The sequence below is a fragment of the Ceratotherium simum genome, chromosome 34 (genome assembly GCF_057802395.1).
Source record: "Ceratotherium simum simum isolate JZ-2026a chromosome 34, ASM5780239v1, whole genome shotgun sequence".
Taxonomy (NCBI): domain Eukaryota; kingdom Metazoa; phylum Chordata; class Mammalia; order Perissodactyla; family Rhinocerotidae; genus Ceratotherium; species Ceratotherium simum.
Window position 1 is genome coordinate 30,661,323 of NC_141933.1, and position 22,444 is coordinate 30,683,766.

The window sequence follows — 22,444 nt, forward strand, 5'->3', positions numbered from 1 at the left end:
GAAGCCCTGGTCTTTCTTTCCTTCTTCTCTTCCTTTCTTCTACCTTTTCTTCCAGGAGCATTGACTGAGTACTTGTTGGGTAGACTCCACATGCCAGGCACTCTAGGGGGTACAAAGCCATGAACCGTCCGGGAGCTGGCGATCAGAAGGCTGGCTGCAGCTGAGGACTTTGATGAGTCAATTGTTCATATGGTTTGGTGATGTCTTTGGTTAATGTGCCTTAAGAAAGGGAAGTTCACAAAGAATCCTCACGCTGGTCTCCTTTGTTAGCCTTTGCCTTCTAAGTGTTGAAACTGTTTCTTTGAAACATACGTTGCTGAGAGGGAAGCAAAAATAGCAATATAGTTATATGCTTTCAATGTATGTATTTTCAGTTCAACTCTGATCCAGAATGTTTGGGGAATGGGTCAGCATGGTAAACTGGCCATACTGGTTACGAATTATTTGGTGATGTAGTTAGTCACCAACATATGTGGATTACCAATTTTTAAAGAATTATTAGAAGCAATAGTGACATATTATGTTTGTTTAGCTCTCCACTTTCAAAGCTCATTTTGTACATCATTACATTTGATTCTTCCAATAACTGTGAAGTAGGCAGTCCAATGAACATGGACTTTAAGAATAAAATGATGTAGAATGTAACGTCGTCTTTCCAGGAGGATTCCAGGACTTGGCAGAACGTTGCGGTTATCATCTGGAAATGACAGTTGTCGATGAAGAGTGTACTAGGCATGTCTAGTGCAGAAAATTACCAGCTTTCTCTCAAACCTTTGGCATATGCACCCTGCAAATTGCCTTTTAGAATATTCTTATTACCAGCCTGTGCACTTGGTCTTTGCTTTTGCAAAGCATACTCAAACATGATCTGATTATTTGAGGTTTCTGATTATTTGGAATTGGGATCATTAGCATCCGGTTTCTATAAACGTCAACAGTGGTCTCTGGTAGTTCCCAGGCCCTGAGAGGTATTTTCTTGCAAAGCAAGGTCTAATTTGAAGTTGAGCATTCTTTTTTTCTGAGTCCCCTGACATGGCTAGAATTACGATTTTAGGTCCCAGACCCAAACTGGAAAGAGAGGATGAGAAGTTGGTGGCAGACAGGTTAGTGTCCATAATGGACTGAGTTTATTGGATGCCCAGATGCTGCAGAGGTGGGCATTTTAGAAATACATTATGGGGCTGAGGGGCGGCTAGGTCACCATGTATGTCAGGGACCCAAGGCGATCTGTCTTCTGATCAGTTCCCCGGAGCCAAGGGGTCAGGGCGAAAGCCAACCACAAGGGCTTGGGTTTCAGTTTAACTTAGAAAGCAAATGAAACAGAAAACTGCTGACAGCAAAAAAACCCTGGCAAGGGAGACTCTGGATTTATTATTTCAAGCAAACAAAAGCAAAACATAGCGATTGCCTTCTCCCTCTTCCCCTCGGGAATGAAGTTGAGGTCAGTCAGAGGAAGAACCCATGGAGGGGACTTATTGGGAAGTGAGTGGAGGACATGGGCTCTGGGGTCCGGAGGGGTTTGCATATTTGCACGCCTCAGGCTTCGCTTCAGTTTTTATTTCTCGTTTTCTCATTTTCAAGAATATAAAAATCAGCCACCTTGGGTAAAATAGATAATAGTGGAACTATGAGAGAGCCATTTCATGTTATTAAGACAGCGTCTTGTGAGTGATTGAAAGCTTAATTCTCAAGAAACAGTTTCTAAATCCAAATGAAACTTGTGAAGTGGAAAAGCTAGGATGTTAAAAACCAAAAGGCAGGTCTGTCCATTGTAGCAATGGCCACTTCTCCTCTTCCGTGCAGCGCGATTATGAGCGGTCTCCTTTGGCTTCAGCTTTAAGGGAACTGTCAGACGAGGAAAAGTCCGTAAGAGATGGTGCTTCGGCTGCAAAAACAAGGAATAATTTGACAGCTAAGTGTGAGATTTCTGGGTCAGTGTGCCATAAATCCTACAGATCCAGGATTGCAAAGCTTTTTCACAATGTGTAGCTCAACACAGGTTGATTTCAATGAAAATCTCCCCTCCCCACCCTCCTCCACGGCTGTATCACACAATGCCCAGATGTCTGGTTTTCCCCCTTTAAAGACAAACTAAATTGTTCTCCATACTGATTACTCCCCCCTGGGACTGGCTTGCCTCTCGGAACAGCCTGAATTGACACTTCATTTCAATCACTTGCTATAATTATTTTACTCAAATAAGATATCAATAATTAAAAATCTTCTAGCAATAGCGGGCGGAAGAATCGTTCTCAAGATAAAATTTTAGTTTTGTTTGCATTTAAGAACTTGTCCTCGAAGTCTGTAAAATCTACCAATGCCGTATGCTGCTCACTGGCAGTCTTCTCTTCCATGCCCTCAGCAGCTGGTTGGGGGCAAGCGGGATGTTTGTAGCAAGGGCTTTAGGATCCAGAATACGGCAGATCTCTTTATTTACCATGATTGCGCTGGCTTTCTCCTCTCTCTGCCCACCCCTCATCCCCCAACGCTCTACAAGCCAAGTCTTTGGAATGGATGAATGAAAGGAGTGTTTAAAATATCTCATTGCTCTATCTCCACGTGCTCCATCATTGATGGGAGGCAGATGGGCCGCATATTTGTCAGTAGAATCAAAAAGGACTAGCATCTCGTTATAAATCTGTCTGGTTGGCTTCAAACGATGGCAGAAAAGACAATGGGCCAGCAATATTAAAGGAGAATTAAGAAAAGGGTAGATCCTTCAACTTTTAAAAAGAATACTTCATTTTCTTAGTGCTTTGTTTTTTTAAAAAATGGTTGTTTTTCAACGGTGTCGATAGTTATTTACTTACCTTTCGTTCCTGTATTTATTTAATTTCGCACTTAGACCAGCAGATCTGACCGCTGTCTGCTGGACCGCCGTCTGTGTTTCTGGCAATCTCAGCATCTGCTGTGGATTACAGACTTGTTGAGCAAGGACTGTCCTTTAGCAATGGAATGAAGGGGATGAACTCTGTTTGGGCGGCTGGACTTGGTCTTTGCCAATCCCGGATCCCTCTAGGACAGAGGACGGTACATGTTATGGATCCTGAACCAAGTCCCTAGGGGTGAGGAAGGAGACATTTTCTCCCCACACCCACAGCCCCCGTATATTAGAGGCTTCCTTTCAGGCTCAGAGAGTACTTTCTGCGTCACATTTGGGCAGGAGTGCCATCTGTCACTCGCTGTTCGTAGTCTGGCACAGGACTCTGTCCTGGGCTCCTGCCATCCCGGGTTCCGGCCGCTGTGGTCTCAGGATCACGGAGCTGGGGCAAAGTTGGAAGTGGTATTGGGTCTGAGGCCTGCCGGCCTCTCAAGCTTTGCTCTTCCCACAGCGGGAGAGGTGAGGTTTTAGATGCCTCTGGACTGCATGTGGCCCACAGGGGTATACATTTTGGCTCACATAGGATTTTGAAAACGTTTGAATTATTTTCTTATACTTAATAATATTTCACCTAAAAAATAAATCCCGATTCTGGCTGCTCTCAAACATTGGGAAACCTGATGACAAAGGACCTGCCCTTTTGTCTCTGTACCATTTGTTGAGTGATTACAGCCCTCCGTTGTTTTAAGCACTTTACAAGTATGAATTTATTTAATCCCCACAACAACATGATGCACAGGGACTATTATTATACCCATTTTACAGGTATGGAAACCGAGGCACAGAAAGATTAAGTAACTTGCCCAAGATTTCACAGCTCGTGAGTCGCAATGCCAGGCCTTAAACCCAGGCAGCCTGCCTCCGGACCCCATGGCCCTAATCATTAGGCTGCGCTGCCTAGTCCTGCAGGGCTGTGGTCAGCTGGGGCTGAGGAGTGGCTGTCCCCCGCGACAGGGCATGTGCCTTCTAGGTTGGACACAGTCTTTTCTACATGGTCACTCGCTCGTGTACCCTTCTTGGCCCCTGACCTCTCTAAGGCAGCCATTGAGAGAATGAGAGCTTGGGTTGCATCCTCATTAGGGTATGGACTGCCTAGTGGTTATGGATTGGAAGAATTCTTCAAAGTCCCATTTCTGTGACATGAAAGGTAATTCCAGCTACTTTTTCTTTGTAACCCCATAACCGCTACCTTCTTGTTATTTCCTGTAATTTTGCTCTGGGTTGTTCTTAATGAAGAGTTCTTTTGTCATTATTGGTTGTCAGGATGCCAATAGCATTGTCTTAACCAGATGCAGAGCTTTGAAACAGCACAGGGCACAGCCACGTGGGTCCCCTCCTTTGGAATATTGAGCCTTGGGCATGCACTTCTTAGTGGCCACTCTAGCTGAGCATTTAACAGGCCCTGGAATTTATTCTTTCTTACGTGATTTTCAAGTGTGGCTGTTTAGGATTGTGACTTAACTTACCCATTTTCCTCAAACAGCTACTAGCCCTGCCCCTTTAGAAGTGGGGCTGATGTTGCTGTTGTTGGTGTTGGTTTTTTGGCAACATATGCAAACAGTGATGACCTAGGGATGCCTTTCCAATTGAGGAAGAAATCTTCCAGAGGCCATATTTCTGTGTTTTTAAGAGTGGCACAGTTTGCCCATCACCCAACAGTTGGCAGTAAATGTCAACACTTTGTCCAGACTAGTGGTTTGACTTCCTTTGGAAGCCCCAGGTCCTTTGGGAATCCCAATTCCCACAGCCTTCCATTATCTTTTGTTTAAAAACCTGTCTCCACCAAATACATCATCTGATATTCATGAAATGATGTCATATATCAACAGTGTTCATAGATATCACCACAAACAAATATAAATAAGACCATTCACTTAAACTTATTCCAAGTCTGTGTGACTATACATATGTGACTTTATTAAATCCTTGGAAAACTCCTATGGAATATTCTGCTCATTTTATAGATGGAAAAACTGAAGCTTCGAGAAATTTCGATTTTATGCTGTTAATAGGTGCCTTTTGTTTTGTCATCTAATTCTACTGTGTTTCATATTATTGACATTTTGCAATTAATTCACATTTCCTTAAAATTTCACGAGTCCTCCATTTGTTGGTTTGTTTTTGCTCCAGTGGGTGTCTCTAACCATTTTGGTCAAAGGAAGCAAGATAGCCAGGTGTCCCTGCAAAGAGAGATGATACAGAATTTCAGAGGCAATGCACAAGAAGGACAGCAATGATTACAGAAAGAAGTTAACTTATCTTTGAGTGGTGATGTGACAATCAAAAGAAAATGCCACCGGAAAAAAAGTGGGAATAAGTTTGGGCAACTGAGAACCACGGTCGGACCCCAGCTTGTAGGCTTTACACCAGAGAATTTCAAATGGAAGAAGCAATAGCAGTGCATGAAGGGAGATAAAGGAAAAGAAAACAGATAAAAGGAGGAACGCATTCTTCTCTATTAGGTATCAGGCAGACCCAACTGCTGCAGACCAAATTGTATTTTTGTTTTTATCTCAGTCTTTACTTAAAAGGACGGTTGTGATCTGATTACCAGCTCTGTTAGGAAAGTGGATGGAAGTCAGCATGAACAAAGCACAATTAGACAAACTTGTCTAGGGGTGAAATATATGGATATCGGCTGACAACACTCATCTCGGACTCTCTAAAGGGACTGATGGTCCCTGGGGGATCGGTTCAGCTATTAATTTTTATATTTAGATACAACATATGGTCTAGAAAAAGTGTCAAAAATAAATATCGGACTAATTTCTAAGACTGGAGTAATGGAATTATAGACTGAATCTATTCCCCTAGTGTTTTTCTGGGATTCCAAGTCATCAATGAGCAGACATTAGTAAAATCATCATAGAATAGAAGCAGTGAAGGGATCATTGGTTTTTTGATCATGATTAATTGCTAACATTTCAAATGCAGGACTAATCATTTGTAAGAGTTTATCGATTAGTTTGAGAATATTCAAATTTGGATTCTTTTCAAGACGTTGAAACATTGGGTTTGAGGGACTGTTGCTGGTTGTTCCTGGGAAACCCTCTGAGGTGGAGAATTGTGTGTGAAGTTTGTTGAGGGGAACTCTCAACACATCCCTGTGGAAGAGAGAGGGAAGCAGGGGTGCGTAGAGGGAGGAGGCGAAACAGTCGCCACCGAGGGCTCTGCGTATCCCACAGGAAGCTCTGGAGCAGGCACGACCCTTCAGAATGGAGGAAAGACGCCTGGCCCTTCTACCACCCCATGTCCCGGCCACTGGACCGGGCTGTGCTCGGGCAGCGGGCACGGCCCTGGGTGAGTCCAGGACATGGCTTTAGAGGGGGATATAGTTGATAAGTGTTGTCAGCAGCTGGGGGAACAAATCCCTCGGTCCTGAAGGTGCGGGCATGGAGGTCTGCGCAGCACATCACAGATTCCGTTATTGACTCCAAATTCAAGTGTTTGAGAGATAACAAAACAATGGGTACAGTTGCTTTCAATTTGAATATCAGGCCTCCACAAAGCTATCACCTGTAATAAAATACTAGACCTTAAGAGGAGTGTGTGGCTGGGGGAAAGAGTGGGGGAGGGTGGACTCTGGTGGGCAAGGATGGGGAGAGTTAGCAGGTTTCATCTTCCTCAGTTTTACCTGTGACCACACAGCCCCAAGGGCAGATGACAGAAGCCTTTCTCTTTGCTCCAGACCTTCCAAGGGTATCTGGTCCAACGGGAGGAAGGTTATCTGAAATTGCTGCCTAAGAAAGGGAAACCAACTCTAGTTAATGGAAGGGGACAGAAAAGCAATAGATAAATATATCGGGAAGCAGAGTACAGCTATAATTGATATTTCCAGTGTTGACAGCAGCTGTTTCTATATTCCTACTGGTGTTCTCTCCCAAGGAGTCCTTACCTTGGGAAAAGGTGGACACTGGACAGGATAACCCCTTTCTGGAATATCCACTGCATTGTTCCATGGATTCAAGGAGTCATGCATTCTGTCAACCTCCTGCCAAAGGCGCTCGTATGTTGACATTTCTCTGCTCTATTCCCTTGGTAAATATTAAGATACGTTCAGAGATGAAAGAACACTTTTGTACGTAATCCAAGGCCTTGTAGATTACACCTCTGTGGATATTTCCCCTTCTTTTCTCATCGCAGTTGACTCTGCTTTCTGAGACCAAGACATGGATCATCAGTGTGTTTGTTTCATTAGCACAACAGCTTAATTTGAACGGCTCAGTTGTGGACTAATGGAAGCTAAAGCAAGCCAACATTGAAGATTACCTTTCCTTCCTTTCATTCCCTGTTTTTAAGAGTTGCAAGTCTATTATTTACTATGGCAGATAGACACTGTGCATGTTTCCAGTATTTGGGTAAAGACGACACTGACTGTATTCAATCTACATTTAGAAAATACATTTTGCACATAGAATATAACTATCAGCCAAATAAAGGGGTATGAAGAATTCAGTAACCACTGTCAAAAATATTATTAAAATTTTTAAAAAAATTTTCTGTCCTCTGGGTCAGTGGCTCTTTTCCCATAACAAAAAAAGTGACATGATAAAAAAACAAACAAAAAACCAAGCTTCAGATATTCCAGAATGGCATAAAGTAAAGAAGTAAAAGACTGCCTCCCACCCTACTTCTGTTCTCTAGAAATACTCAGTTTTTTAATCTATTCTTTGAGATATTTTTCTATACCCATGTAAACATCCTATTAATATGCAAATTGTATCATCCTGTACAGACTATTCTACAACTTGCTTTCACTTGATACCTCTAGGTGTATATGCATATGATATTATATATCATATGTATATAGACATATATTTGATAATAATCCACTGTATGTTATCTAGTAATTGATTTAAACATTATCCCTGATTGATAGACATTTAGGTTATCTCCAAGTCTTTATTGTTATAATTATTATAATAATGTTGGGTGAAATACAAATTGGAGAGAGGGATGAGGCAGTGGAACTGAGACCAGTTAGAAGATGACAGCAATGATTCAGAGGGGAGATAATGGCCAAAATTAGGGCACAGAGAGGCATATGTGTTACCAGACTCCAAGGATGTTTAGAAGGACTCAGTGACCAAATGCATGTAGTGGATGAGTTGGAAGGAGGCATAAAGCAATCTCTTGAGCAAATGGAGGTGGGGGAGAGTTCAGAAAAGGAATCCAGGAGAGAGATGGCACGTTTGAAGGAGAAGAGGATCAATTTGGTTCAGTATACTGGGTTAGAATTTTTTTGTGGGACATCAGGTGGAGATGCTCGCTGAGCAGTTGGATACATGAGAGGCTGGGGCCTTTATGGAGTGACATTTATGCTCATAGAACTAAATGAGCTCACCCAGACAGATCATGAAGCTAGAAAAAAACGGGGCTGAAGGAAGAATCATGGGGAGCTGTCGTGTCTATAGATGGGCAGAAGGAGGCGATTCTGGGTGCACAGGGTGCTGAGAAGTAAGGAGAGGAGTCAGGAGAGGGCAGGTGTCTTGGAGTGGGCGACAGTGCCACATGCTGTGGAGAGGTCAAACAATGTGAGTACTGAAAAGTGGTCATCAGATTAAATGATTTCAGGGCCACCACTGACCTGTGCCAGAGCAGGTCAGCAAAGTGGCTACTGTCACCATGTTGGTGTGGGTTGAACATGGGTGGAGAGAAATGAATGTCAATTTTTTTCCCTAGATTGGCAATCAAGGGAAGATGAGAATAAGAAAGTGGCTGCAGGGGAGAGCAGGATTCCATTTTGGCTTATTTGTTTTAGTTTTAGGGTAGGAGTGATGTAAGCATGTTCATATGGTAAGGGAAAGGTTTGATTAGTGATGCGAGGTGTTGGGTACCCTTTGTGGAAGAAGCTGATGAAGGAAAGGATTAGAACCAGAGGGTAATTCACTGCTGGTGTTGGAAGTTCCTGCAGGAGAGGGCAGGGCGGCTCTGTGCGTACTTGGTCAAAGCTCTCTGTAGTCTCCCTGTTTGATGCTACAGCGTAGAAAAAGACAACTCAGAATGGAGGGGAGGAAAAGGTCAAGGGCCTAGACTGCCGATGCCTGCAGTCCACTCTGGTGATCCGTCGAGTGACAGATGGGGCAGCCAGCTAGGGTTGCACAGATTTTAGTAGTGGTTGGTATTATGTTTTTAGATTCACCTTCCACAAGGCTTTCTACGTCTCCCTAGCTGGAATTCTTCTCTTTCTCCCCTGACCCTTCCTTTGTGCTCTTGCGTAGCTCATGAAACTTCCTTGGTCTCATTCTCGATCCCCAGTCTCTCGGCTCTGCATTCCCTTTGGGTCACTTTTTGGGCATTTTCATCCACATCTATACTCATAACTCCCAAATGTGTGTTTCCATCTCAGACCTTTTCTTCAAGCTCCGGACTCCACTCCCTCTGTGCAGTGCACAGACGTCCCCACATTACCATGGGTATGATGGGACTCTTGATACTTTTTCTTGCAGACTCTTCCCTACTGCCTCCTAAGTTTCCCACATCTCAGCAAATGGCACTACCATCCACTAGATATTCAAAGCCAGACATGGAGGTCTTATCCTTGGTTTTTTCCTCTTCCGTCAGCCCCAACCAACAAGCTTTCTCAGTCCTGTCTCCAGAATGTACCTTAAGTCTGGCCTTTTCTCTCCATTGCCATGGTCATCACATCAGCCCAGACAACTGTCATTGCTCTACTGGGAGCTGCACAGCCTCCTCACTTTCAGTTCCTTAAATACTCCACGGTCCCACCCACTTTGGGGCCCATTTCCTTTGTCCAGAGCCCTTCCTCCACCTACCGCCATTCTTCAGTTGGCTGGCACCCTCTTATTCTGGAGCATCCTTTAGTTCTTAGCTTAAACACCATTTCCCAGAGAGGTCTTCTCTCATCACTCCACTGAAATTAGGTCTCCCTGTCTTAAACCTCCCTTGTTCCTTTTGTTTGCTTCCTTCTCAGCATCAGTTACAATTTTTAAATATTTTATTTATTTATTCTCCTGTTTGTATCTACCTCCCTCATGGGAATGTAAGCAGTCTGAGGGCTGGCTTGTCATGGCATCCCCTAGATCCTAACTCCGTGCACTCAAGAAGCATTTCTTGACTGCGTGCTCATCCATCTCAGCCTGGGGACAGAGGAAGGCTTCTCAGAAGAGGTAACATTTGATCTGGGTCTCTTCCAGGGAGTTTGTCCCTACTACACTTTGTTCAGACCCCTCCCAGACCTTCATTATCACAGAGCATGCTAAGTGTTTTTTGTCTGTCTGCTCACGACTCTGGCATCTCCCTGAGGATCAGGACTGCATTAATTTCTTTGTGCCCCAACTTGTTATCATTATCACAATGCATGTTAGTATAATTGACTTGTCTGCATTGGGAAAGAGACAAGCAAGGGCATAGGGAGGGCAGAAGCGGACGGTTTTAAGGGGAAACAGGGCCAAAGCTGAGAAAACATGTCCTTTTGCTTGTTGGGACACGTCCTCTTTTGAAGGTTCTGGTGGTCAGTTGAATGTATCTGCCCACCAGTCAGTAGCCTGCCTTTTGACGGCTAAGGGTTCAGGTGGGTGACAAGAATAAGTGGTTGGACAGCAGTTCATCTTGTGAAGCCAAAAATGTATTTGTCATAGTCAATCACGTTCTCATGCTGCTGTCTGGGAGAGATGACAGACTCCTATAGCTGCTGTTATTTTAAAATGCAATCAAATTTAATCAGATGAGATTCTTTTGAGCCCCCCACCTTCTTTCCCAAGACCGTCTGTCTTCTCTCAGAATGATGTCTTTCTATTTCTTTTCCTTGTTTCTTGTGAGGCAAAACAAGGAGAAGCTAGCTTGCTTTTGATATTCACATACAAAGGACTTCTTAAGTCAAAGACGGTGTTTAAATTGCATCAGTTGGGCCGGCCCTGTGGCTTAGCAGTTAAGTGCGCGCGCTCCACTCCTGGCAGCCTGGGTTCGGATCCCGGCCGCGCACCGACGCACCGCTTCTCCAGCCATGCTGAGGCCACGTCCCACATACAGCAACTAGAAGGATGTGCAGCTATGACATACAACTATCTACTGGGGCTTTGGGAAAAAAAATAAATAAATAAAATTTAAAAAAAAATTGCATCAGTGACTAAAATGCAAGGCTCAACAGTTCAACTGCTTGTAAAGCTGATTTAGAAAAAGAGAAGTTATCAGAAGCTGACAACCTTCTTGTTAAATTGATGCTTTTAACTTTTAAAGAGATTCTGAATGTATTCATCATTCCCAATAGAATTCTCTTCTCTGACTTCTTACTGTGGTCGGAAAAAAAGAGCCAGGGGTCTAGAAACAATAAGTCCTGTAGTTAGTATGTATGTTTTCTGGTCACCTACATAAAAATGTCCAGTATTTCTGTATTTCCTGAGGTGGGTTCTTTTCTGGAGTATTTGGCGGCGGGATGTGTTGAGAGGTATTTGTCGTGTCCTGGCGGGATCAGAGAACAAGACTCCTCCCAGCGTCATCTCTGTTGACTCACAGTGAGATTCTGTGAGTGGGTGAAGGGCCTGTGTATGGAACCCCTTCCTGAGCCCTGTGGGGGTCTTCAGCGGAAACCATCCCCATCAGCCTTATGGCAAATGCTAGATTCCTGTGCAGTTCGGAGCTAGGGCGTGCAACCTGCTGTTTCTGAGGGGAAAGCAGAGTCCAAGTAGAGAGTGTGTTTTCTAGTTTCCGCTGACATCGAAGGCATTGTTAGTTGGGAGAACCAAGCATATACGGATTGGGTTTTTACTTATTTGCTTTTTCTCTCCCTCTGAAGACTCTCAGTGGTTTCCAAGCCAGTCAACTCCCATCTGCACGCACAACCCACACGTAATTGTTCAGCAATCAGAAGGACTAAACCCGTCTGTCCAGGAGGGGGCGCTGCAGAGCATCGGTGGTTTTCCTGCTGCTCCGAAGCAAGAGCCGGAGGAAGTGCCTCCTTCCCAGGCCGGCACCAGCTGTTGCCTTGGTTTTTGAGTAGGGAAGCCCCACCGCGTTGGTTGTTTGCTTTCCCAGTGACCTGGAGTTGTTCAACCAACCAGGGGACCAGAGCTGTCTGGAGCCCAAGGCTACACCTGGGACAGCGGGCTGAGGTTGAGACTGAGTTGACAGAAGTCGCCGTTCACCCCCTGGCCCTGGGTCCTCATCCTCATCCTTGTCCTCCTGGCTTCTCCTTGGGAGTCATCAGCGGGTTTCCAACAAGACTTGCTGGTTCCAGAGCTCGGGTATGTCCAACCTGGCTTTGTCTGGGTTATTGACAGACTTTTTAAGGTGAAGGGGCAACATGGGGAAGAAGAGAGGACTTTAAAGAGGAAGAAAAAGACATTTGAGCGATTGAAAGGTACTTTTTGAAAGGGTTGGAAAGGCCCCAGAATAAACACGGCAGGAATGGAAGCCTGAAATCAGGTATTCCTCTTTGCAAAGAGAGCAAGCAGCCACCCCAGCAGTCAGCCTGCGTTCCACCCCACCTCGAAGCTGGCCACACGGGTAAAACAGGCAGGAAAATGCTGCGCTGTTGCTACAGCACACACTCCCTCAGGAGGCGGCGGTGGGGGAGTCAGGCTTATCCATGTGTCCATATGTTTGTCGACAGAGGACTTGCCTCCTCACCTGTGAGCTACGCTGCTGAGGCCAGTCAGCGAGATGAAGATCTCCCCATGTTTTCAAGGAGCAGGAGTCACAATTCCATCCAGCCGTGACTTTAGTGTCTAGTCAGGGGCATTTTAAATTAACCTTTGAGTTTCTCATCTCATAGAATCACAGGGTATTAGTTGGATAAATAAATGAAAGCAGTCAAAAAACTCACTGGATGAGTTCTTTACCACAGAATTTCCGATTCCTTCTTTAAGAGAATCTTAGATTATTTGAGTATAAGCATAGGAACACAGGGCAGCTGGGGGCTTCATGGGCGTGCGATGGGCAGTCACACAGGGCCCCGGGCTCAGAAGGCCCCTATCCTTGGTTAAACGCCCTGTAGTCACTATCTTGAAATTCTTAGTAACAAGGGGCCCTGTGTTTTCGTTTTGCACTGGGCCCCATAAATTACACGGCCAGTCCTGCAGGGAAGCCACACATATGCAGGCCTGTATGAAATACTGTTAAGGTGATAGTGAGCATGATGAAGATGATAACTTTGAGACTGTCTGATCTCTTGCAGTGCACTAGAATATTCCAATAATGAGATACTCTGCATAAAACAGCTTCTGGGAGCCAGTGTTGCACAGCAGTTGAAAGGATGTGTTTTATCTCAGAAAGACCCAAGCAAAATTTCCTGTTCCACCACTTACTAGCAGTATGGCTTCAGGGAAGTTAATTAGCCTCTCTGAGACTCAGTTTATTTATCTGTTGAATAGGGACAATATCAGCCACCTGATAGGGTTCTGGAAAAGATTAAGGCAGGAGGTGTGAAGTGCTCAGCACAGTGCCTGGGACGTGGAGGACACTGTGTCACGGTGACTGTCATTCCTCTTGGAGTAGCATGGCTGTATACTTTTAGTCTGCTGAACTTAGGTAGGTTATCCATCAGTCTCCCGACTTTGCAAATTAGGTTACTAACACTCGGTGCGTACCCACAGGTATGTTTGCTAATCCTTTCTCATAGAGCCACAGGTGATAAGATTAGAAGGTAGGTCCTGGACTTCTTTGATCATATAACTGGTGTATTTGCACTATCGAAAGTTTGTTTGAAGATTTTTCTCTTATGTGCTTTTAACTCTTGAACTATTTTTACTCAGAGCACTTCTGACTCAAAATGCATGGTGTCTTTTCTACCACATCCCCAACTCTGACACCAGCTGGGTGTCCTACAATTCAATTCGTTTCTGACACTGTCTACCTGGAGTTAGTGTCGGATCCCATAAGTTAAGGGCTCAGTCCCATGAGACTGCACACCCAGCCTCAGCACCTCCCAGCACCTTGATGTGTTCACCAAGCCAGAAGCTCCCAAACCCCGTCATTTAGGGGTTTCTATGGGGGTTTCATGATGTTGGCGTGATTGATTAAATCGCTGGCCACTGGTTGTTAACTCAGTCACCAGCTCCTTCCCCTCCCCAGAGGTTGAGAGGCAGTGCTGAAAGGTCCCCCTCTAATCCCACCTTGGTCTTTCTGGCGACAGCTCCCATCCTGAAGCTGTTGAGGGGTCCCTAGCCACCAGTCATTCATTAGCCTACAAAAGCTCTTCATCACTCTGAGGGTTTTGGGAGCTGTGTGCCTGCCAGGAACCAGGGCAAAGAACAAATATTAATTTTTTTATTATATCACAACTTTATAATATTAGAGTCTCCCCAAGAGAGAAGTGTTCTGCTCCCGGCTCATCCATCCGTTCTGACGCTGTCTAAAGATAAGATGGATTGTTTCCAGAGGTGTTGGGCAGAGGGACGGGGGGTGGAAGGGTCTTCAGACCTAGGTCAGATGGCCACCAGGCAGGGGCACCGTGGAGGGCAGCCCAGCCTTGGGAGAAGGGGTGGGCTAGATGGCTGTTGTTTCCTCTAACACCGAGGGTCTGTGACCTCCTCTCTGTTAAGTTACCCCCATCAACTCCAACAATTGGCGGTTCAAGATTTCCAACACCTTAAACCACCTTAAAGCATCTCAGTGGGTGTTTGCTATGTGATCTCATTGTTGATGGCCAAACACACAGGACAGGATGTTACAGTTTCACCAGGTGAGCTGGTATATGTTGGTAAAAGGAGCCCATGTGTCTGCTGCAGAAAAGAATGCTTGTATTGTCCAAATAAAACATGAAAAACAATATGCAGCTGGGCGCTAAAAGATTTCTATATGGTTATTTTTAAAGGAAATCAGGTAGTTAGGGAGACTTCCGTATTTTTTCTTTTTCTTTTTAATGTTGTCTCTGTTAAATTTTCATGGGACTCTGATTTTTCAGGGATGCATCTGTACGATTTGTGGCAGGAATAAGCTGTATTAAGGCACCACTCTGCAGGGGTGGAGAGTTTATCCATAAGGAATTTATTCATTATACATGAATCCATACTGATTAGACACACGCAAGATTAAAAAAACCCTGTAACACCTATTATCTCACTAACCAGCGGTAAGTATCTTTAACATTCGTATATTTCATTTCAGACTTATGCATATTTATATGTCAATACATTTTTAACAAAAATGGAAGTATAACCTATAGATTATCCTATAAACTAATTTTTTCACTTGGCCACCTGTTATGAACATCTGTTGTAAGTAAATTTATAAAAAGTTGTTTAATGTCTATATGTAGTTTCTATTTTGTAGGTGTATCATAACTTTTAAAGCCAATCTCCTACTGTTAGATATTAGCGTGTTTCTAATTTTTCACTGTTATAAACACCTATGCAGACCTATCTCATTATTTCCTTCAGGTAGATTGCTAGAAGTGAAACCACTGGGTCCAATGGTGCACATATTCATCATTTGGGCACATATTTCCCAGTTGTTCAGTATGTGGGGGGCAGGAGACTGAAACGAATGCACGCAGGTGTCTTTTGCGTCCACCTCTCTGCAGGTCTGTGACTTGTAGTTGTCATGTAGAATGGTTCTGGGGTTAACCTGAATCCTGGCAAAAACCTGAGCCAGGTTTAGACTAAGAAATGTCTTTCTCCTGCACTTGGTTAAAAATATTTTTTTTTCCTATGTTGGCTCTTCATATTTTCCCTATCTTCTTTTACATCCCACATCAGTCTGTACTGAAATGGTCACATCCTTTTGTTTCGAGGCTTTTACACAAATTGTAGAAATTCTCGTGATTTCTCTGTCTGTAATTGTGCAGAATTCACACTGTGTTTCTAAGGGGTTCGATCTCCTCTAATGGGTGCTTTCTGTAACAAGGTGGCCCCTGACTTCATGGGGCTGGCTGCTTCCTTTTCGCACTGTGTCTCTGCTGCAGATGAGTGAGCTGACTGTCTCCCTACTTTGAGTGGCAGTGGGTTATCTGACAAGCTGGGACAACTGGGAAAGGCGTCCCCTACGGTGCAGGCGTCGTGGTCCCAGATTTGCTTCTCACATTCTTAACCTTCTTGTCTCAAAACCCAGCCCGGCCCCTACCCCAGCAGGCTCCCCACCTCCAGTGGCGGCTGTCTGGTTTTGTACCCAGGTTTTATGGAGGTGACGTGTCCATCACAATCAAACAGGGAGAATCATCCAGTTTGGCTTCATTATCCAGGTCGCTCAAACTCAAGATGTTGGGACCAAGTAATTCAGAATGCTTGCTTCCCCACGCGCCTTAGGAGATGTCTGTAGGGGCTAAGTGTCTGCCAGAGGCCAGCTCTTGTCTTCCTCCATGCGGAGGATGGCGATTTGGGGAGCAGGGGAAGCGGAATGGGAGTCACAAGGACACGCTAAGGGTCAGCGTGGATGGGATTGCTCTTTCCAGGCTGGTAGGAGCAGATTGCGGCTAAAAATTTTTGTTTTGTAAGTAACTTGCAGGCCGATGCCAATCACTTCTCACAAAGTCTCTCCTTGAACTGGGTAGTGAGCCAGCCGCGGGCAGGCTCTGCAGGGCTGGGGCAGTGTCCTTCCTGCCCATTCCGGAGGCTCCCAATGGGCTGTCTAAGATGCAAGACGCTCTCCTCTCATCTCACGTGTTTCAAGTCCCATGGAGCTGGGCAGGAGGCTAAGCCTTCTGCTGCTTAGGGTAAGACTTGGCCTTTATTTAGCTCTCTTAGGATTAGGTAACTCGCATCACTTCTCGGAGACAGACAGGCGGCGCCAGTGCTTCCTATTACCTGACAAACCGTGGAGCCCGAACGTCTGTCTGAGCAGTCTTTACTTAACACGATGTGGAGCTGCTGCAGCTGAGTGTCCTTTGGCTCTCGCCATGGGTAGCACTTCTAGTCTGGGCTGTGTTTCCTTGGCCGAACTCAGACCATATTTTTGTTCCAGCCCCTTCAGAAGTGAGGATGGTCGGTGCCTGTGAAACTGCACTGGAAGTGAATGCTGGACAGCCTTCTATGTCATGCGAAGATAACAAGGTGTTTCTGTTTGTTGTCATCATGAACTCAGAATGTCCCAGAACATTTGTTCCAGCCCCCTCATTGTCCTGAGGCCCACAGTCAAAGCGAGTTGAGAGACCTAAATTTTAGTCCTTGCTCTGCCACTGGCTTCCATCCATTATATTATCCATTATATCTCATAATATGCTCTGTGAGTTTTAAAGATTGAGAGAAAGAAGAAAATGAGGTTTCTCTGCCTGAAGTCGAAGACTGTGGCTCACGGGGGTTCTGAGCTTTTCTTCTCCCGCCCAGGATGTGAGCTTTAGAAGACATGTCCCCTGCTTTACCTGTGTCCTTCCCTCTCCCTTGGGCCTCCGCTTCCCAGAGGCTGGCTCTTTTGGGGTCCCTGGACTGTTCCTGTCCCCTGGCCTGAGCTTGGTGGGGGGGTCGGGTGGGGAAGCCCAGCCTCCCTTAGCTTGCTGTCCCTTCATCCCCAGAGCCTCTCACACACAAGGGGTTTGTGAATCAAAAGTATGGGAATAACTAGGGGGAATCATGATTAAAAAAAGATAGCTATAAAAATTACTATTCTCAGTGCTTAAGAGAAAAAAAAAGTCCTCAACTTCTGGCAGGAGGTCCCCTGAGAGAGGAACTCATTCCTGGTACCGGCTGGAGGACTGGGCGCAGAGAAAGAGCTCCTCTTTCAGGCCTCTGCCGGGCAAACGCCACACCCTTCTGGAAAGCCCCATCCTGCCCCGGGGACTGGGTGTTGTCCTCAGATCTCCTTCGCCCTCCCTTCTCCAGGACAGCTCATCATTGCTCACCTGGGGTGTTCCTGAAGTCAGGGTTAGTCACTGTGGACGGCACAGCCTCAGCATCAGCGGGAGGGTGCTCTGGCCCCTGGGAGAGCTCACCTCCTCCTGGGTCTCTGAGATCCTTGGAGTAACTATAGGTCACACTCCACATTTACCACACGGGGCATGCGGGCTCCCGAGGCCAATGGTGTCCTGGGGGACAGCACGCCTTCCATACCCACCAAGGAGAGAAATGTTTGTCTCAAAGGCAGTGTACCCTGCAGCTGTATCCTCCATCCAGCACAGAGGCCACATTCTGTCTTCCATATCATGCCAGCGGCTTAACTGGGCAACAGAAATGGACTCAGTCCTGTGCCTCTCCAGGCCCCGGGGCCACTTGGCCCTCGTCACTCCCACTACCTAGATCAGAATCTCCAGGTTTGAATTTTCCTGGAATTCCATCTCATTCTTGGCTGGTGGGACAGTGGCTCAGCGGATAAAGAGGAATTGCAGGTGAGGCAGTGGAGTGAGCTCTCCAGGGAAAAGAAGAAGGAATTAGCCACCTGGCCTGTTCTGGCTTTTCTGCTGAGTCAGTCAGTCGTTTTCTACAGGCCAAAATGTTCATGCTCCTTTGACTGAAGTTAAGGAGTTTTTATTTTTAATCGGGAGAGTTAAATTAGCTATTTGTACTTGCATATACTTGAAAAGTGGCCTCTGGCTCCAGCGGGCTCTCGCTGCCAGATCTGCATGTCCACCGTCCAAGGGCACGGCCGTCACGGAGGTCAGGGCAATGCGGCAGGTCGGCAGGTCTCCGTGGGGCCTGAGCAGCAGGCTGAGGCTTTGGAAACCCAACTGACGTGTCTCTGATGCCTCCACACCTGGCTGAGGGCATGTTCCGGAACAGAGCGTGGATCTCAGGCCTTCGCTGCAGCGTCGTGAGCGAACCAGGGCGCCACCGCTGCCTGTGGCTGGTGGAAGGACCACGTACGGGGGCCTTAGACAAGGCAGCGAGTCTAGCTTTCGAAACAAGTTAGACCGTGGGGTTGAGGATGGGATTTGATCACGGGCTGGGGCAGGAGTTGGTGATAGAAAAGGAGTAAGCTTGCAAATTGCTGAGGGTGGAAGGGCTCCATCAAAGAAGTCTGCCTCTCTTGCTGGGCGCCTGGAGAAGGCTCGGTCGCGGTTACTCAAGTCTCGAGGGCATGGGAGCCCTACCAGCCGTTCCTATGAGAGGAAGGCCGCGAGGGGAGAGGAGCTGTGTGAAGGGCACGCACACGATGATAACAGGGAGTCTCCATTCTCTCCCATCTTTTAAAACTGGAACATTTTAGGCAAACAAGCCTTTCTAATGTCTTTTTACTGTCCACATACCATTTTAAGATGCATGTTTTATTCATATCTATAGTGATTTTCATTTGGTGATTTTTTTGTGGGGTGACAGAAATCACTAAAGGGAGTATTCAACACTCAGGGAAAAGTGGTTGGTGACTTTTTTCAGATTTGTGAAAAGTCCTCCACATTTTGTCTGAATGCCTCTTTCTGGTCACCAAATCCTAATTTGATGACAGGCTTAGCAGTGAGCACCAGTTTTGGATTTATTTTTGCCATCTCTGCTCAGGACAGTGAGGCAGTAGAAAGAATAGAAGCGTGGGCTGTGGATGCTGTGGGTCACCTGCAGTTGTCTGGCTTTGAAGTGACCAGGGAAGGGACTCCTGTATTAGCTGTGGGGCGGAGCCGAGATGAGGGGCTGGGCTGACCTCTGTCTTCAACATGGCAGCATTAGAAATCAGGGGAGTGAGTCTCCCGGAAGAGCACGCAGACCGGACCACCAGCTCAAGGTGCAGTAAAATGTGGTGCCCTTCACTGATTTAACAGATGCTTATGGACTGGCTAGCCCTCTGCTAGCTGTTAAGGATGGCCTTCTGCGAGTCAGATGCAGCCACCATCTGGTAGGCACGTGGAGCCCGGCAGCCCAGAGCCCTGGAGGAAATGCATCTCGGACTTCTGCTACCTGCTGTCCTCTGCCCTGACCCAAACCTTAGTACAGGACACCTGGCATCAAGAAAGAGCCAGAGATGCTTGAATCTATGACCAGCTACTTACTGGATGAGTGACGGCCTCAGAGCTTCATGTTCCTGCTCTGTCCTCACTATAAAGTAGAGATAATGGCATCTACTTTGCAGGGCTGTAACGACGGTCATCTGTCATTTGAGCTGTGCTGGGACAAATCGGTGCTCAAAACAAGGTGGCTGTTTTTAGACATATTATCATGCAAGCACAGTTGTGCTTATATCCCTCTGGAACACCTTCAAGATGTATAAAACCTTCACAATGTGTTAATGCTAACATTTATGCACCTTCCCCCTCCAAGCACACACGCAGCTCCCTGCTGCCGAATCTTCCAGAAAGGAAGATTTGCGGATCCTAAGGATGCCGAGCCTGGGCGGACGCTGTGAAGGATGGCACCCCCTCCAGGTGGCTTTCCCAAACCCCTGCACTGCCACTGGGCGGAGTCTAGGACCCTGGAAGCCTTTCTTTAGGCAGCCGAAGGTGGCCCTAGGGAGCTTGAGCTCTCTCACATGTGTGGCGTGGCAAGCAGAAGAAGTAGGAACAGGGCCGCCCCGTGGCTTAGCGGTTAAGTGCGCGCGCTTCGCTGCTGGCGGCCCGGGTTCGGAACCCCGGGCGCGCACCGATGCACCGCTTCTCTGGCCATGCTGCGGCCGCGTCCCACATACATCAACTAGAAGGATGTGCAGCTATGACATACAACTAACTACTGGGGCTTTGGGGGAAAAAATAAATAAAATTATAAGAAGTAGGAACAACAAACTCACTAAGCGTAAATACTATTTGGCCATGAGAATTCCTCGCAGTGGGTCTGGGATTGCGGAGCAGGACCCCTGCCTCCCTGCCCTGGAGCAGCAGGCGCAGGCTTCCTCCGCCCACTCCTGGTGACTTCCACTGCCTGGACGCGGGGGGGCGCTGCAGCTCCACTTTTCCTCAAAGACGCTGGAGGCCCTTCCTGGGTTTCCTGACTGAGCCTTGAAAGATCCGGGGTTTGTACTTGCCTGATTTCACATTTTCCGAGCCTTCCTAGGTGGTCATCAGTGGAGGATCGACAGCTCCTTAAAAAAACAAGATGGAATATGTGCATGGCTTCTTCAGCCAGGAAACTTAAAACATTTGCAAGCAGTACATTTTCATTGTAACAAAAATTTTAAAGTACTTAGCAGCGAAAATAACTCCACACACTCCTTAAGAATAGTCTTCAGCACACACACACACACACACACACACACGCGCGCGCGTGCGTGCAGAGGATAGTTATGAGTGAATTTTACTTATTACCAAAATAGGGTGTGACTCTGCAAACTGTTTTATTTGCCTTTTCACTTAACAGTCGCCCCAGTGAACCTTTTCAGTCTGCGCCACTGATTTTTTTTCAAAGTTACTTTGTTTGGCTATCTTGGAGTATCAAATCTGGGGTTTGAAGCCCTAAGGTATTGAGGTTGAAAATGAAAAACAAGGCATCTTAATGAAAATTCTTAATAGAAGTGAGGAGAGGCTTAAAATGATGACATTTTGGTCCCTCCAAGAGCAGCATCTGAGCTGTGTTTATCTGCATGTGTGTGGAAGGCAGGCCACTTTGCCTAAAACTGAAAGAGCGGTTACAGCCTTTAAATTCCCTGAGCAGGGTCCTTCTTCCCTAAACCTGTCCCCCTTTCCTTCTGGATTGGTGGGTAGTCAGCGGGACCAGCTGGTCCTCCCAGCTACAAAGGTGGCATTTGGTGCTACATCCAGCTAGGAGGGGGTTGTTTTGGGTAGGGGCAGGTGCACGGAAGGTAGAAATGATAGCACAGGTTTTGTCGTCAGACTGCCACAGGTTCAAATCCCAGCTCTGCTACTTGCTGCCCAGCTGGGTGACCTTGGGCTAGTTGCTTAATCGCTCAGGGCCTCGTTTGTAAAATGCAGTAATCAAACTCCTCTTGTGGGACTGTCATCAGTATCAAGTCAAGGAACACATGGAGATGACCTGGCACGCTGACGAGCGGTTAATAAGACTGGGTGCTCTATTAGGCGTCAGCACACTTTTTCTGCAAAGGGCCGGAGAGGAAACATTTCAGGCCCTGTGGGCCGTGCAGGCGCTGCCACGACTGCTCAGCTCCACCACCCAGACAAAACGTAAATGAAGGAGCGCGGGTGTCCCGATTAGAGGTCATTCGCAAAAACAGATGGCAGGGTGGATCTGACCCACGGCAGGAGTTTGCTGACCTGCTCTAGGCCAGTGCTGTCCAACAGAAATATAATGTGAGTCGCACATGTAATATGAAATTTTCTCTGAGCCACAGGAAAAAAGCAAAAAGAAACAGGTGAAATTAGTTTTAGTAATATATTTTGTTTACTTCAAATTATCCAAACTATTATTGCTTCAACGTGTGATCAATATAAAAAATTATTAGTGAGCTATTTTAATTTTTGGTATTGTTTTGAAAAATCTGCTGTGTACTTTAAACTTAACGGCACCTCTAGTTTCATACTGCTCTCATTTCAAGTGCTCAGTAACTGCATTGGAGAGCACAGCTTTGGAGAGTGCTTCTCAAACTGCAAGTCATAACCATTTCGTGGGTCAAGAAGTCGATTTATTAGGAAAAAAATCCAATTTTAAAAATGAAATAGAGGAGAACAGAAACTCTCAGAGTACATTGCGTGTAGAAAGGATATGAGTTGTTTCCTGCAGTTTATGTGTGCATTCGTGTGTGTGTGCACACGTGTGTGCATGTTTGCATGCGTGTGCCTGCGTGTGTGTGCTGCATCAGGATGAGAAACATAAGACGTATTTCCTCCTGTGGGTTGTTGTCAAA